Consider the following 5,338-nt stretch of genomic DNA (forward strand, 5'->3'; position numbering starts at 1 on the left):
AGGTAAAACTTTTACTTCTTTCTCTAAAATTTCTATTTGAACATTATTTAAAAAAAAAGCAATACTACTTCATGTATTTTTAAGAAGGAAGAAGAAGAAAAAGAATGAGAGGAAAAAGGAAATAAGAAGAGGAAGAAAGGAGAAGAAGAGGGGAGAGGAAGACGAGGAGAAATAAATAAGAAGAAGAAAAAAGAAGAAAAAGAAGAGGAGAAGAAGAACGTGGGGGGGGGGTCGAGAACGTCGGACATTCATGAGAGAGGCGAGGAAGAAGGGGGAGAAGAGGGAGAAGAAGAGGAGAGGAAGAAGAGGAAGTCTTCTCCTCTATTCTTTCTTCTCTTCTTTTTTCTTCTTCTTCCTATATGTATTAGTTTTTTTATTTAGGTTGTTAATTAGTAGATATTAATTTTGTTCATATATGTATGTATGTATGTATCGGGTATGTCGTTGTCGATATACCCCCTACCCGATAACTTTGACATGAGGGGGTCGAGAGGGGGTCTAGGGTCGCCGAGGGGTCGAGGGTCGTCGAAGAACTCCTCTATTCTTTCTTCTCCTCTTTTTTTTCTTCTTCTTCCTCTTTATTTTATCGGGAACGAGGGTCGTCGAGGGTCGCCAAGCGGTAGAGGAGAAACCCTAAATAGAAAGTATCGTCGGTGTGAGATACATGTGGCCGTCGGTGTCGGACACTACATCCACGTCCCACAAGTGGCGCGGGCTTCGACGCCCACGTCACTTGTGGGACGTGGATGTAGTGTCCGACACCGACGGCCACATGTATCTCACACCCACGATACTTGCTATTTAGGGTTTCCTCTACCGCTCGGTGACCCTCGACGACCCTCGTTCCTGATAAAAAAAAGAGGAAGAAGAAGAAAAAAAGAGGATAAGAAAGAATAGAGGAGTAGATCCTTGAAGCGTTAGCGAGGCCACCCCAAACCCTAGAGAAGCAGCGTCGAGGCCACCCCAAACCCTAGAGAAGCAGCGTCGAGGCCACTAATTAATATTATTTCTACGTTTGCCACTAATATATCCATCTGTCATGTTTGAATAATAATTGCCATGTTGTCAATATTTGTAGAAACTATGGACACCGCCCGAGACAAAGTACAAGAAGAGTTGTTGGGGGATATAATCGCACGAGAAAGTGATGCCGTCTGCTCGTTGTTTCTCAACGACACCGATGGTCTGGAAGCAGCTGGCTATGATTATGATGGCTCCAGTGACCTAATGCCGGTGCAAGAAGGAGACCGTGAGGACGGCTCTGGTGACCCAATGCCGGTGCAAGAAGGAGACCATGATGACGTCACCGGTGACCGAACCGAGGCCGGCCAGGTATATATATTAGTTAAGCTTCTGCTGACTAGCTAATTGATGCATTCATTGTTTTGGTATGTACACATATTAATTAAGTCTTTGTTCTTTTTTCTAGCCCTCCGGATCGAGCACAACTTTGGTAAAGAGACGAGGCCCGAAGGAAAAGTTGAGCTCGGATGAAAAGTTTGAGATCATAGCAATCGCGCCCGACGCCCAACCGATTGAACCCCTCCGGACAAAGAGCGCATTTGTTGCTCAGTGCGGGGTTTTGGTTAGGGACAAGATCCCGATCAGCATCCAGCAATGGTTAAAGCCGGCTACAGAAGACCCTGAGGTGTCTTATGTCAATGATATGCAGAAAAATGATCTTTGGACTAAGCTGAAGTCAAATTTCACCCTACCGCCAGAGGATAATCCAGAGAAACCAGTTAAAGAGTAATTAATCAAGTCTTTTGCTCTTAAGAGGATGGCAGAACTATTCAGGAGGTGGAAGAAAGAGCTGAATAAGTTTGTCGAAAATAATGAGACACCACAATTCAAGGGCAGATATGAGAAGATCAGAGATCACTGGTCCGCATTTGTGGCCCACAAGACATCGGAAAAGAGTAAGAAGATGTCGGCGACAAACAAGCAAAATGCTGCGAAAAAGAAGCATCACCATCGCACGGGGTCAGGTGGCTACCTCGTAGCCCGGCCTAAGTGGGCCAAGACTGAGAATGATCTAGTTGATAAAGGGATCGAACCAGAGACAATTAACTGGCCAGACCGTTCCCGGACTTGGTTCTTCGGGGCTGGCGGAACCTTGGACCCTGTAATAGGGAAGTGCATTTGGACGAACGATCAAATGGACATACCAGTCAGGAAGCTTCAGCAGTATGTCGAAGCAGCGCAGCAAGGGACGTTCTTTCCAGACAGAGAGAACGACGAGCTCACAATGGCCCTCGGGAATCCTGAGCACCCTGGATGGACATGAGGCACGCCAGGCTCCATTCCGTGGAAGGTTGGGTTTCCGGACGCAGGCGGTGTCACACCCTAGCTAGTCCATGCATTAGAGTGTGCATCATGTTTAGTTTTCATCAGAAAATTGAAATGGGGAAGGCAGAACCCCCAGCACCCCTCTTGAAATCAACTAGGGTTTACTAAAAATAATTTCAATGAACCTGAAATGCCCTTCTAAAAAGTTCACCCTCTTTGTCTTAGGTTAGAACCTCTGACAAAATTGGTGCACATTTTTCTAGGTCAACAGAAGGTCATTGAATTAAATCTTAAGTATTTGAATTTGGGCATTTAAATGCTATTAAATAATTTAAATGCTCAAATAATTCTGGGAATAAATGCTTCCTGTTGGAAATAATCTAAACAGAGGCCACATTTATTTCCAGGATTTTTGGAAACGTTTTAGTATTTTATTTAAATCTAAACAGTTGCCGTTTCATAGAAAACAGAAACTAAATAAAAAAAGAGAGAGAAGAAAGCCCACCTGGGCCTTACCTGTGCTGGCCCAGCCTGCTGGCACTGCCAGTCGTCGTCCTCCTCGCGCCAGAAGGACGAGGAACGCGTGGCCGGCGCCCGCGGCCACACGCCGGCCACCTCCTGCTTCCGCCGACGCCCGGGAGATGCCCTGAAGTGCCACGCGACCCCCACGTCTCCCTCTCGCACTCGCTCACTCTCCCCCTCGTCTCCCTCTCTCTCTCCCGCGACGGCCGAGCGCGTACCTCGCCGCAGTTCGCCGTAGTTGCCACCACAGACACCCCCTCGCCCCTCCGACGAGCCCATTAGCTCCGCCTCGACTCCCTCATCCTCCCCACCAAGCCACGCATCGCCGGAGGCCCTGCATCACCGCCTTCGCCCTCGTCTTCAACCTCGGGCACCCGAGCCATCTCCGGTCGAATTCGCCGCCGCCAGGACCTCCCCGAGCCCGCCGACCCCCTCTCCGACTCCGCTGTGAGCTCCTCTTCTTTTCCCCCTAGTTCCCGTGCTCGATTACGCCTCGTAGCCATTGCTCCCTCCGAGCCCGAGCGCTCCTCGCCGCCGGCCATGATGCCGTCGTGGCTACGACCGTGTAAGCACGCGTCCGAGCGCCTCACCGTGCTCAGTGCAGCACCAGGAACCCGTAGCCACCCCCAGTTCTCCCTCCCGTGCACCGTAGCGTCGATTCCGACCTCGCCCGAACTCCGGCCGCCGCCACGAGCTCGATCCCGGCGAGCTCGCTCCACCCCAGCTCCTCCCACTTGCCCCACTAGATGCGCACGAGCCCCAGCTACGCGTAGCACGTCTCCGCCGTTGATTTGGTCACCGAAGGACCAAATCCGAAGCCCTCCGCCATCTCGGGCCTCGCCGGCGTCGAGCCGCCGGCGAGTTGACCCAGTTTGACCCCTGGGTGGGCCCAGGAAGACCCCCCTGAGTCTATGACAGGTGGGGCCGGTCGGCTAACTAAATTAGGATTAGTCTTAGTTAATTTTAACTAAATCAGTCACTGACATGTGGGCCCAGGCCCCACTGACAACTAATTAGTGTTAATCTAATTTTGCTAATTAGCTGAGAGGCTGACAGAAGGGGCCTACCAGTCAGGTTTGACCTGGGCTGGCGCCTTTGACCTGCTGACGTCACCCTGACGCAATGCTGACGCAGTAATGCATTTTCCGGATTTATTATTATACAGGAAATTCCAGAAAATAGTTCAAACTTCAAAAATTCATAGAAATTCAACCATAGCTCCAAATGAGATAAATTATATATGAAAAATTATCAGAAAAATTCAATCTATCCATCTGTAATGGTTTCATGCATGACAAAACAAGTTTACCTTGCTGTTTAAGCAGAATAAGGAAATGCACTATTAAGGCCATGTTTAATGAGCCAATATTTGAATCTTTGATTCAAATGAGTTCATTCCTTTCTAATATAACTTGCATTAGGCCAAGACACAATCATATTGCCATGTAATAGCATGCATCATATTGTTGCATATCGTCATGTGTTGATTGTGTTCCGATGTGTTCTCCGTGGTAGGTTCTGCCTCCGAGGATATTCACGAGTATCCAACTGAAGGGCAGTATCCCGCTACCACGCCATCAGGCAAGCAACCATTGATCATTCCGATACAAACCCATGTTCTCACTTCTGCTCTTGTTTACTGTATTAAGACAACGCGATTCAAACTGCTGTGTGCTAGGGTAGTTGAACCCTTATCCTCTGCATGACCTGTCATTGCCACAGTAACTAGATGAAACCCACTAGCATGTGTAGGATTTGATTGAGCCATGTATGTGATTCCTACCTTGCTATGCCTGCTATGCTTAGAGTTGTGTCAGGTCTGGTTCATCTGGGTGATGGGCTAGAGTGAAATGTTTATGTCGGTAATGTGAGGGATGTGTTGAACATGTTTTGGTAAAGGTATCGATGAGAGGCCATGTAGGAGTACATGGTGGGTTGTTTCATTGAGGCCGTCCCTAAGAACTGAGATCTGTATGTTTGATTTAAGATTCAGCTACTACCATGCATTGGGATCCTTAATTGACCCTCTCGGCTTCTTAACCACCCTAGTACTCTGTCCAGGAGTTGCAAATAGTTTCTGGTGTTTGTAGGTTATGTGTTGGCGGCCGTGCGTAGCGCTGACCCTAGGGGTGGGCTATGTTGCGGTAGATACACCGTGGCACGGTGTACCGAGTCACCCGTTTGGTGTCCCGGGAACCCTGTTCACATCGTTCGGGGCCGTATGTGGAAACCTCGGCCGGACTCCCTGCGGATGGAACCTGGATAGGCGATAAACCTGGACTAGAGACTAAAGTGTTTAGGTAGGATGTAGCCAACACCCTCGCTGGGCTTCCGCTTGAAGGTATGTCGTGTAAGCGGCGGTAAGTGGTGAAAGCGTGTATGATGAAGTACACCCCTGCAGGGTATAAAACTATTCGAATAGCCGCGTCCGCGGTAAAGGACTACTTGGTTGCCTATACAGTTCATAAACAAGTTAATGGACACTACTAAAAGACTCAAGAAAAGTGTGAGTATTGAGGATGGCCCT

The sequence above is a fragment of the Triticum dicoccoides genome, chromosome 2A (assembly GCF_002162155.2).
Source record: "Triticum dicoccoides isolate Atlit2015 ecotype Zavitan chromosome 2A, WEW_v2.0, whole genome shotgun sequence".
Lineage (NCBI taxonomy): Eukaryota > Viridiplantae > Streptophyta > Magnoliopsida > Poales > Poaceae > Triticum > Triticum dicoccoides.